The sequence below is a fragment of the Gallus gallus genome, chromosome 11 (genome assembly GCF_016699485.2).
Source record: "Gallus gallus isolate bGalGal1 chromosome 11, bGalGal1.mat.broiler.GRCg7b, whole genome shotgun sequence".
Classification (NCBI taxonomy): domain Eukaryota; kingdom Metazoa; phylum Chordata; class Aves; order Galliformes; family Phasianidae; genus Gallus; species Gallus gallus.
The window spans coordinates 5933329-5945401 of record NC_052542.1 but is presented as its reverse complement, the minus strand read 5'-3'; the positions used below and the strand labels follow the sequence as shown (position 1 = coordinate 5945401).

Genomic DNA, 12073 nt, shown 5'->3' with positions numbered 1-12073 from the left:
AGCAGAGTGCACACTGTAAACGGAGAGCTAAGCCTCTGTGTGGAGGGGCGTAACAAAAATAAATGCAATGATAATACACTAGGAGAAAAAAGAAAAAAAGAGCAGAGGTCTCTAAACAAGCTTTTGTGTGTTATCTCCAGCAAGATTGATAAGAGAATTCACAGCATGAATTTGTGTACGTGTGTGATCGTTGGCTTCAGCATGTCGTCTTTAAAGTCTGGTACAAATTGTATTTGTTAGTTTTGCCTCTTGTCCTAAATTTTATCCGGAAAGTGAGATCTTGAGGCTACGATAGCTTCCTGTTCCATTTATTTATTTATTTAAAAATCTTCTAAGTTTGTTACTCTTAAATGGAAAAAAACACCAAAGCAGAGCAGAAGGAACTCTGCCCATCAAAACAGGCCTACAAAAGGATCCCTAGCTAAAATAAACGGAGCACATTTCAGATTCAGTCAGGATGCAAAGGAGTACACAACCTATAACAAGCATAGCAAGGACAAAGTTTGCTTTGCAGGCGTTGTGTGAGAGATTCACAAAATTAATCTGTTAATTGGGGTTTTGCCACCACGTTGCAATTGGAAAATATGGGGTATACATATTGTTTGCCATAGAAGCTGAGAAAGGTGAGATAAAATACCTGGAAATAGTACAGTGTGAGCAAATAGAGTCTACTTTACAGTCCAATGCAAAATCCATGTGCTGCAGTCCTGAGTGCAACCTTATTCCATCCAGGTTTTGAACTGCTGTCTGTGCTAAAACTATCACCACTGTTGTGTTTTATGATCTAAACCAGGTTGCACTCAGGTTTCCTGAAGACAAAATCCTGTCACGTAGTAACAGACACCGTCCCACTAGGCTGCCTTCCAATATTTGAGTCTACAAGACGCACCAGTTGAAATGAGCCAGAGACCTGGGTACGGCTCTGGGCCTGTGCTCTGGGGACTCCGCTGGGCCTTGTCTGCAGCGTGCACCGGTCTGCAGCAGGTGGCCTTTCAGGGATGACACTGTCCTCTAGCTCAGCGTGCTGTGGTGTCTGTTTTGGCTCTGCAGACCCAGGAATGGGGTTTACACAGATGAGGTTTACAGTCAACATTTGAGCGTTACATTTTTCTGTAAACATGGTGCAACTTTAAGGACTTCTACTTGCATCAGTATATGTATTTTCTTAGCCTACTTTATACTTTCCCACCTCTCAAGTTCGTGGTTTTTAGTTTTGTTTTTAGAATCATAAAACTCCCAAGTTGAAAGGGACTCACAAGTATCATCAAGTCCAACTCCTGGCTCCATGCAGGACCACCCAAAATTCAAACCTCATATCTGAGAGCTTCTTGAGTTCCAGAGCTTGGGGCCGTGCCCACTGCCCTGGGCAGGCTGTTCCATGCCCACTGCCCTCTGGTGCAGACCCTTTCTCTGACCCCCAGCTGCTCCTCCCCTGACACAGTTCCATGCCGTTCCCTCGGGCCCTGTTGCTGTCACAGAGATCAGAGCACTCTGCTCCCTGTGCGGCGCTGCAGCCTCCATGAGGCCTCTCCTCAGCTCCTCTGCTCTGGGCTGCACAGACTGAGGGGCCTCAGCTGCACCTCATGCATCGTGCCCTCCAGACTCTGCACCACCTTTGTAGCCCTCCTTTGGGTCCATATAGTTTTATGTCCTTACACTATGACATTCAAAACTGCACCCAGTGCTTGACTTGAGGCTGCGACAGCGCAGAACAGGGTGGGAAAACATCTCTGTATGGGTTTTAACGTCTCTGTACGGACCATTGCCTTTGACGTGTGTCGTTTGAGGCCACACTTCTGAGGGGAGTGTCAGTGCTATAAACACTGATGTGAGAGCAGCTCACGTAAGAACTTTGAAGATTGCTTTACAGTGGTCGCTCAGGTTGTGCACACAGTGCTTTGGTAGCAGGCGAGGTGCTGAGATTAATCTACATCACTTCACAGTAGTGTAGCATTGTAGAAGAGCTTCACTTACAGACATCATCCACAAAATTATGTTCTTTATACCTCATTTCTTTTGAATTTTGGATGTTTTTTTTCAGTGCAGCTCTAGGTGTATGCTGGTGTTGATACCTAACTTCATCTTTACGTACTATCTGAATAAAGCTCATTTACATGTTAAAGAAAATTTTCTCACGAAGGCAGTGTTAGTGTTCTCTGAAGTGTCAGCCAGCAGCCCTGCTCATTTCTGTCAGGTAAGCGGTAGAATTTGCTTATTTCCCAGAAATCCCAGTTTCCACTGGGTATCTGCCTCTGCTTTGCTCCCCATCCAGTCACACTCTCAGCAATTAATTCTTGCTTGGAGAAAGCTGTGGCTGTTGGAGCCATGCTGTAAGAAAAATGCTGCCCTGCCAGGAGCTGTGAGCAAATGACTGCATGCTGCAGATGCCTGTGTGTCCTGGGTGTGCTCATTCAGATGAGCAGCTCCTGCATCTCCAAACTGCAAAGTGTCTTTAGGAGTTAGACCCAAGTCATTGAAAGTCATGACAATGGGCATGGCACATTAGTATTTTGATCAAGTGTTAAATATTTGCTGGATATGGTACTAAATAGATAAGAGGTAAAGACGTGAACGTGTTCTCTCTCTATACTCATCCCATTTTCTTTCCTGATGTAGTTTTTGGTTTTCTGCCTTGTTTTTACTTCAGCTTTTGATTACTCCATTCTCACTGCATTTCCTAGTGCATTCCCCAGCTGACTTTTTATCATCACATTTAACTAGCCTATATTAGCATTCAGATTTTTTGTCCCAATTTGAGGTTTATTTTTAATGAGGTATAATTAACATTAGTTCTAGTCAGATGCTGCGTTTCATATGCTGTTATTCAGTTACATATTCCTTGTATCTTTCTAAATTGTTTTTAAAGATTCATTTTAAATGTTTGATCCTGCAAACTGTGGAATGTGCTCATTTAAGTACTCATGTTGGTTCCCAAAGAATCGTTCATTTGAGTCAGGTTGTGTTTTTGCAAATATTTCCATGACTGAATGCCTTTAATTTTTTCTGTGTCTCTATTCGAGTTTTCCTACATAATTAAGCCTTGCCTATAACTTCTCCCAAACTCAACATCTTTCTGCATTAAAAAAGAAGCAAGCAAGCCAGCAAATAACAACCCAAAAAACCCTCAAAAGTAACAAAACCTTCACAATATTTCTTGCTCTTACAATTGTCCATTGTTATCACCACTCTGGTTCTGTGTGAAACCACATTGTTCCTTCAAATGGAGACTGTTGGTAGTTTCCCGTAAGAGCTGTAAGGTAACTGTTAAAGCAAATAAGACAGATAAACAGTAGTTTCTTTGTGATAAAGGCAGCTGAGCTCTAAAATTAGACCTGCAAAGCATGGCATATGGTTGAGGATGTTAATTTGCAGATGGCCTATGCTAGGCAATGGAAATAAGGATTCCTTGAATTAACATCAATTACAACACTTCAGTTTACCTCGTAGTAAATCCACAGTGTGTATGCTGTATAATTACGCACATCAGAATAGAGTGACTCAGATGTTCAGACTTCTGTTCTGACTTTTTTGAGGGAGGGAGGTGTTTTGCACAGTAAAATGGTTGAAATAGATAATGAGATAAGAAGTGTTTCAGGCAATTTAAACTCCGTCAGCCCCTGTGGGGAAAATTGTCCAGTCTTTGTTCTTATTTTCCCATAAAACACTGAAGGTTATGCATTTGCAGTGTTGAATTTATATTTTGTGTCCATCTAAATCAAATCTGCATTTAGCTGAAAATGGTGGATATCTTTAATTGAAGTGCAGTAACCTTTCAGTAACCTTTGTTGAGATTTATGAATGAATTTGTATCTTAAGGTAGTATTTTATTTAGCTATTGTAAATGATAACAGCCTTGGTAACAATCAGCCTAACACTAATAGCTGGGAGAGCTGTAGTAAATCTCAATACCATCAATACCATCAATACCAGTGGGAAAAGATTGATCAAAGCTTCAGGACTTTTTCAGCCTTGAGTTTCCTTCTTGTGTATGAGCAATTTCTTACTCTCCGCCTTCTTTTCTTGATTGCAGTGTTTCTCTTTATGGTTAAAGAGGAACTGTACCCCCCAAGAGGTGCAAGAAAGAAATAGAAAAACTCTTCAGTTTTTACTGAGTAGCATGAGCAGACAACTATTTAGATAATGAGGATCATTAAATATGGTGCAAATAGCAGTGCAAATGCCTTTGTCAGTCAAGTGGACCTTTTAGAAGACTTTGGAGCCAGGATATTTCCTTTCATCATTCGGGCTTTGCTGAGGTGCACTGTTGATTAGGAACACAAATGTCAGACTGTCAGTGTGCTGAGTTGGGAAAGCGTGTCTGAGCACACTCTCAGCAGGAAAATCACTGAGCTACTCTTAACAGGTGAAATAAGGTGGGAACTGAGAGAGAAAACCACTGTGAATAGAAGGCAGTTGGCTGAGGAAGAATACTGGCAAAAATCCTCATTATTATTATTTGCTTCATGATAGATGTCATCTTTTCTCACTGCATAGTAAGCCTCTTCTGAGGAAAGGCAGTGCACTGCAAACTAAAAGTTCACTTCTTACACCTTCACTGCTACTCTGCTTTGCACTAATCACTCTTGCAGACAATGGGGTGCACAACAAAAGCATTTTTGCGAAGTTATTTTTCTTCATTACACATTTAGCTGGTAGAATGAATGTCTTTGTAGATAATTAGTGCAGCAGTGTCCATAATATTCTCACTATCTGGCTCCTCAATATAGTTACCCATGAAGATAAGTCTGAGTAATACAAGGTAGTAGGACTTAACCGGTTTTTGACCTTAAAAAAACCTTTATTTAAAAACAAAGACTCTGTTATATGGCATTTACATGTTTCACTGTGTGTCAAAAATGAATGACCCACTAGCTCTAATTATTTCTTAAAACATTTGTCAGAATTTTTCCTAAAGCAGGGTCATCAAAATGCAAACCTCAGTAGTGAGTCCAGGTGGGATGCCTGCTGTCACTGCAATTGTTCCTGGCTGTATGATGCTGTTCTTAAAGACTGTAGGGCTTATCTACCCATGGCCAGCAGAGCAGAAACTCCCAATCTAGTATTCACCTGTGCTGCCACATTCATGGGTTGCTATGTCATTTGGAGGTATTGGCTTATTCCTCAGAGCGCATCTGTTTCACGTAATGCAGTTGGAACCAAAATTTGTGCTTGCACTTGAGTTAGAAATGTGTGCTATTCCAAACCAGATCATGGTCAAGTGTAGCTTTTGCTAAAATCTTTCCATGGGATCTTTAAACCAGGTGTATTAATCTCCGCTTGCTTTCGTCTGATTGTTTGGGTTGTGTTGGCCCCTATATGCACTTCAGATGTTATCGTTTATTAGATTACTAAATAACAAAATCTCAAGTGCAGACAGGGACTTGAGCCACTGGGCCATGTATGTAGCATCTCTGACTGAGTAGAAGCGGGCAGAGGCACAGCAGGTAGCATAAGGGCCTGGCTGGTCTGGTGCTGCATGCAGCAGTGTGTTGTGCTCTGACCACAGCCATGAAGCAGTGCCGGGATCATGGTGCCAGCAGTTCCAGCAGGACCAGTAAGATGGGCTGCTCCAAAGGATGAAGGTTTACACGTCAGTTTCATTGTGGAGTACATCGTGGTTTTGGCTTTGTGTATGTTTCAATAGAATAGCTTTTTCATTTGGTTCCTAACCCTTGCTTTTAGGGTCTTTAAAGTAACGTTTTTCTGTGTGTTGCATGGTATTGGGTTGTGGTGGGTTTTTTTGAGTGTTCCTATTTACAGAAATGGTTTTCGTTTTCATCTGTTCTTCCCTACCCTTTTTTGTTGTGTTTTTTTTGTTGTTGTTGGTTTTTTTTTTTGTTTTGTTTTGTTTCGTTTCATTTGTGACTGAGACTTTTTTTCCTTCACAATTTGATTGATCCTTCTTCTTTCAATTCCACATTGGCTGGCTGCATATGGAACCCCCCTTGGCTTTAGCTGAGACAAAATCGACTGCACACAATTTCCCTCTGACAGCTTGTACAAGAGCAAACATTTCCGAAGAGCTGAAAGTCTAGAAATTCAATCAGCGGAAAACCTACTGTGTGGAACAGCTTTGCTAGTGCTACAGCTCCCTGCTGGGTAGAAAGGCAATCCAGTTACAATAAATCCTTAAGAGTGGAGTCATTTGGGTAAAAGGAAAAACAAAAGCTGGTTTATACAAACTGATTGAAGTCAGACGTTTTGACTTCCCATTGAAAAGGGAGTCAAGGCCCAGGCTTGCTTGGTAATTTAAAGGGGAGATTGGTTCCTTTCATCTTTCTCTGGGGCAGGTTCTTAATATTTTGCTTGTGGAAGAAATCTTAAGAGTTTTCAACATAAGTTAAAATATCTACTTTGATATCGATATTGATGCTTTAGCTAACCATGAACTGAGCTGGTTCTGAATGCTCCAGTGAGAGGCGAACGCACAGTTCTCATTCCAGCCTCTCTGATTTTGTTCCACTGCAGTTACAGAAATGTGAAACTAGGCTAAAACTGGGATCCAAGTCAAGGCTTACATGTCCTGCCAGGATGGCTTGAGCAGCAGTGTTTGTACTGCGCTGCTGGTGTGTCGTGAGCTTGTGAACTTGTTGATGCAATCTGGGCTTCCCGACAGGCTCTACTAACTGAAGTTAAGAGGGAGAAGATATCTGCTTTGTTTGTGTTAATTTTCTTTCATTCTTTAAATGCAAACAATTAAAAATTAATGGCATTAAAGACATTTGACGTTAAAATAACAGTGTTTACTGAGATGCTGGTAATGACAGTAAGCATATATTTGAAAATTAAAATGAAGTAGCTTGGGGTAATAAAGCTTCCTTGCCATTTGCCTTTATTTTAATAATTATTTGAACCACTCCTCTCTGTACCTTCCATACTGGAGCACACTAAGCAGACCAGCGGGCTTGAAGGAGAAAATGAAGGAAACGATCTGCTGTGAAGTGAGCAAAGTAAGCTGACTGGAAATGCTGAGGTTTTCTTTCTTCTTTGCCCTTCAGGTGTTTGTGTAAGAGTAGGTAAAACTTTTCCAGGCAAATGTGAATTTTAAATGCTGCTGTCCCTTTTAATAGCTGCATGGGGCCAGTCCAGCCTGCTGCTGTGCATTTAATCTGCATTTGGCTGTCATTCGTCTTCCTCCCTCCTGAATGTGTCTGATCCTCGTGGAAAATATTAAAGATTGTATAAACATCGTTTAAAGGATTTCAACTGGCCTTTCTGTTTAAATAAGCTGTCATGAATCATAGCAAATGAGTACAGAACCTTGCCACCAAGATGGAGTTAAGTTGGTTTAAAAGAAGAAAGCCAGACAGGATGGTAACCTGGTAAGATTTGGGTTGTGTCACTTACTGGTCACTTCCCAAGGAGGAATACTTTGTGTGGTCCTGCAGTGTCCCATTGCAGCTTTGACCCATTCTTGATGGAAGAGAAGGACTGGTGATGTCAAGTTTGTCAGATCAGCTGTTGCTAATTGGGGAGCTGCGTTTTCTATGCCACCAGCAGTGGCCTCTGCTCGGGTACTCTGCAGAAGAGTGATAGATAACAGTAATACTTGTTGGTGGAAATGGTGGAATACAGAGAAAGTATTTTCACCCATAATGATTCAGAAACCCAGGGCTGACTGTCTTTGCAAGATCAATTTCTGTGTTTCAGGTTAAGGAGCTGTGAGATTTGTGTATTTGTATTTTTTTATCAATGTTTCTTGAAAGGAAACTTGATCTTTAGCAAAATTTATATTTTTTTCTTAAAGTTTCTGTTCTTGCAATGTAAAAACAAACAAGCACATTCCAAAACCAGAAAACCGAATGCTTTCCCTGAAATTGTGAAAAATAGACATAAGAGCTCTTCTAAGGTCTTTGGACGTCCCTTGGGCATCATTCTGCCCAGTTCAGGAGACAAGCCATACCAATGGCCTGATATTTGTATTTATATCCAGCGTTTGGATGCCTGGAATGTCAGTCACTTCAAAATGAGGATCTGCTCCATCCTGGCAGACTGAAGGTGGTTTTTCTCCTGTCTGTAGCACGGTTTCTGTGTGTCAGCAGAAGTCCCGCCTGAGGAAGAAACACACATCTGAAAGAATTCTGTCTAGACTTCTGGAGCTTGTGGGGACACCATTGAAAATGCATGGGTGATATTTTTGACGTGCTCATATTGTGAGACTTCAGTGTCCATGCTTTTAGTGCTTGGTGATGTTCTCTGTTCTGTTCTTGTCCTGTCTCTTCTGACTATACCCACCCGACCCCACTCTGGCACTGTGGAAATCTCCATGTCTACACAGTAGATTTGAGCTACCTGAGCAGCTCGGCTGTCGGCTCTCCTGCTTGAAGCTTCCTGCTACCCCAAAGTGTGGTGAATGAACTCAGCAGTAAGGTATTTTATTTGCAAAGCCACAAAGCTTCAGGATGCCTTCCTTGTTACTCCCTTGAGGAAATAAGCCATCCCTAAACACTGAGGCAGGTAACAACAAGGTATTTTACCAAGAACCACCCTTTATCCTGAGCAAATCTGATACAAGATTTTACTTCTGGTTTTCCTAAGCTGTTTACCAGTGTGTTCTGGGGAATCATGGCAGGAACGTGTGCAGGGGGCAGCAGCAGCTGAAGCGGGGAAACATCTGAGGTGCTACATGGAACATTTTTATGCAGATGAAAGTGGATGCAAAGTGTGTGGAAGTGAGAGCAGTGCATGTTGTGCTGTGGTACCATGGCTTCTTTGTGAAACACTGAGAAAAGGGACCTCGCACTGTTGTGCTGCACAAGTTGAGCTGATGGGCTCTGAGGTTTTCATGTATGGTTTCTCTCATCCATCAAACACTCTGAAAAAATACAAGTAGAACACAGCTGCTTGTTTAAAATAGTTTAGACATTAAACATTATTAGATTAGAGATCCCCACGCTTCCCCCCCACACACCTTTTTTCCCCTATAAAAATCCTTTCTTGTTGTTATTTGTTCTGTGGGGATTCTCCAGCTCACTGGTAGGAACTTTCTTCAGATTCCGATGCATGAACTGTGGTGGTGGATTTGTAGGAGTTTGTCTACAAGAGGGAGAAGGAGTTTAACATTGCTATTGTAGTGGTGTTTGTTTTGATTTTATATCCGTCCCATTGGAGGGGAGAGCACCACTGAGAGGTGCTGCCAGGTGTGGCTTCCTACTGCTTTCTAATTGTGTGATCACAGAATGCTCGATTCTGCAGTCCTTGCACAGACAAATCTCCCACTGATTTCAATGGGGAATTTGCCTGCATCAGGGATAAAAGAGCAGGCCCCAAGTTGTGTACAATGATGCAATCTGATCCTCCTGCTGTGGAAATTGATGTAATCGCATTCTCGCCCTCCCCCCTTTTCACAAGCCATCTCTCCACCAGCCCATGGTGACTCCTGGGGGGCTTCTCACCCAACAGGAAGGATGCAGCTGTGTGCTGGAGCAGCAGGGGAGGGGAGGAGACCTGCTCAAAAAATTTATGAAGGGTTGCCTCCTTGATGTAACCCTAGAAAATGGCAGAGGACACGGACCTGCCTGTGCCAAAAAAATCCCATCACCTGCTTTTGTTGAACGAGCCAACACTGCCTCTCTGTAATTTTGCCATACGTGACATGTCCTAGTGCATATTTTGTAAGGCTGAATTCAAAGTGCTCTGTGAATTGAACAATCTCATCGCTGCCTGCATTCATCCAGTGCAGAGGGACAGGGGTAGCGTTTTTTAGGGCTCTGTATTGTTGTTGTTGACAGTCTGTTTTCAGCAGAGCCTTTGTGCCCTGGCACAGCGCAGGTTGCTTGGGAATATGGAACCTGGAGAATGCTGTCCTTTGTTGCTGGCGAGCCGAGCGACCTCTCCGCTGCTTCCTTTGCTTTGCCATTTATGTGGGGTTTGGCTTTATTTTTTTTTTCCTTTGGGAATTCTAGGCTCGGCTGAATTTGTTCTGTGTTTTGCGGAAGAAAGAGCTTGTTAAAGAATTCCCCGATGACTTTGAAGTGAACTATTTATTTTCTCTCAAGGGTTATTCAGTGTAGCCATTTGCCCCCTCTTCTCTGTTTTTTCACCCCAGTGTTTCCTGAGCTACAAACATTCTTGGAATATATTAGTTGTAATGAGTTATGTGGGCATCAAAAGTTTTCTTTGAAACTATATGGCATCAACATCTGTTAGCTCTTAGAGAACAGAGATGCAGACAAAGGGGCTGGTGGGGGGGAGGGAGGAAAAAGATATTAAATTCTGGAGTATGAAGTCTCCGTCTCAAAGACTCAGGGGGAGGGGAAGGGGAAATCTGCTCAGCTCTGCTGCTTTGATGTGGTGCTCTGGCCCTGGGATTCCTTTTAGGGGAATGTGCGTGGCAGACGGTCCCGCACGGCCGTTGGTCTGTCCGGGGGCCCTGCCTGGCGCTCCCAGCCACACCGGCAGCCCTTTGGTGCTGCTGAAATGTTCTCAAGGAAAACGCAGCCTGCCCGATTTCCAGCTGGTGGGATGGGGAGTCCAAATTCTTAATAATAAAGGTAACTCGTAAGAAATATTTACAAGCAAACTCTTTATTTGCTTGTAATTCTCATGACCCTGTAAGACAATATGGAACTGTTGATCTGAATCAGGTTTTCACATGGTGTGTGTCTGCTTTTTACTGCCTGTAATTAAAAAACAAGTGTCTGTTTCCATGTATGCAGCATCAATCAGCACTCAGGCATGCTTACCGATGCTGTGCTACTTACAGGAATGTGTGGGAATGGGTTCTGCCTTCTCTTTTATCTTTTTCTGCAGAGCCTCTCAGTGCTTGTCCTGTGTGCCAGGGAGGAGAGAAACCTCTGTTGTTTGTCTTTTGCTCTTTTTGGCTCCGTTTTTAGACATAATGCTTGTGGCATTGTGCTTCACTGTGGCTTCCTGGCCCGTTAAAAACCTGACCTGTTATAAAATGATTAGTTGACATACCTGGGTTTTGGGGACAAAGAAGTGGTTTGAGAAGGAATGTGAACCATCTGTTTTGCCAGCACCTCCTGTTGACAGATTTATGGATCAACATTAGCATATGCGTCCAGGGTCACACACCTGTGCTTCCTAACAAGGTAATATAATATATAATAATATAATAATAGCAGGGTATGTTTTCGTCCGGAGGATTCAGAGCTCTCTGCAAAGGTGGGCATCAAGAATTCCGTTTTACAGTTGAAAAATGAAGGCACAGGGAGATTTAAGTGACTTACCCTACACCACACAGTGAGTCTGTGGTGGAGCAGTTATTGAAACCAGGTTTCCTCCAGCTGCATAAATATACGTCATCCATTAGCAGGAAAGGACTTTAGAGTCATAAACATAATAGAGGAGCATTGATTGTCATTCTAGGGGAGCTTTAAGCCCTTGTGCTATGAAAACCTGCCACGTAGGAAGACGCAGGCTATTATCACAAGAAAGGTTCAAAATGCAGTGTGTTAATTTTGTAATGATCATTGAAGTCAGTGGAAAGAGTACCCTTGTTTTCAGTGACCACATCTTAAATTAGTTATTCTGTAGTCAAGCTCTGCAGCTATGTTCTGCATGCTTGCTTTTCAGCATATGCCTGGGTAAAATCACCTCAATGCACTGAAGTCTATTTGTTAAAGAGTTTCTTGGTAACCAAATCCATCGCAAAAGAAAGTTGAACAGAAAACCAGATTTAATACATAGCTACATCCATCCGTCTGCCATAAAGGAGAAAGAAGCCCAGAATGAGCAATTTGGAGGAGTTACTGTGATTCTCCAGGCTGGAAGTTAGATGAAGATTTGTCTTCTTTCATTCATGTCCTTAGACTTGTTCATCAGCGTAATCAATATTGAAGAAGTGATCTTGGGGGAAATGGGACAATTGATTTTGCAATCAGGAAAGAGGCCAGAGGATAGCTAGAAGAACAAAGCAAAGTAAATAGCTGAATCTGTAGAGTTGAGTTCATTTGTCCTTCTGAAGTAGCTTCAAAGTGAATTTAAATATAGCAGAAAGTAGTCATTTCTTGTTTCAGTCCATTTCATCTCAAAGACTCATGATCTTTTTTGGCTGGAAATGGCTGGACTGTTCAGTTGGAAAGTAACTGCTGAATCCTTAGATCTGTTC

The 12073-nt window shown here is 42.3% G+C and overlaps 1 protein-coding gene and 1 long non-coding RNA gene across 6 annotated transcripts in view; one reads left to right on the top strand and one right to left on the bottom strand.

Annotated features, from left to right (window-relative positions):
* Positions 1 to 12073, top strand: part of NKD1 (naked cuticle homolog 1) — a 110174-nt gene that overhangs the window by 47128 nt on the left and 50973 nt on the right. The gene's annotated exons all lie outside the window — the stretch shown is intronic.
* LOC121111675 lies at positions 8505 to 9791 on the bottom strand. Of its 2 annotated transcripts, XR_005862892.2 has the most exons (3): positions 9542 to 9791; positions 8912 to 9036; positions 8505 to 8815 (listed from the first exon to the last, which is right to left on the bottom strand). It is a non-coding gene; the product is annotated as an uncharacterized LOC121111675 (long non-coding RNA). The 2 variants fall into 2 exon arrangements; XR_005862891.2 differs by lacking the exon at positions 9542 to 9791 and having other exon boundaries at positions 8912 to 9451.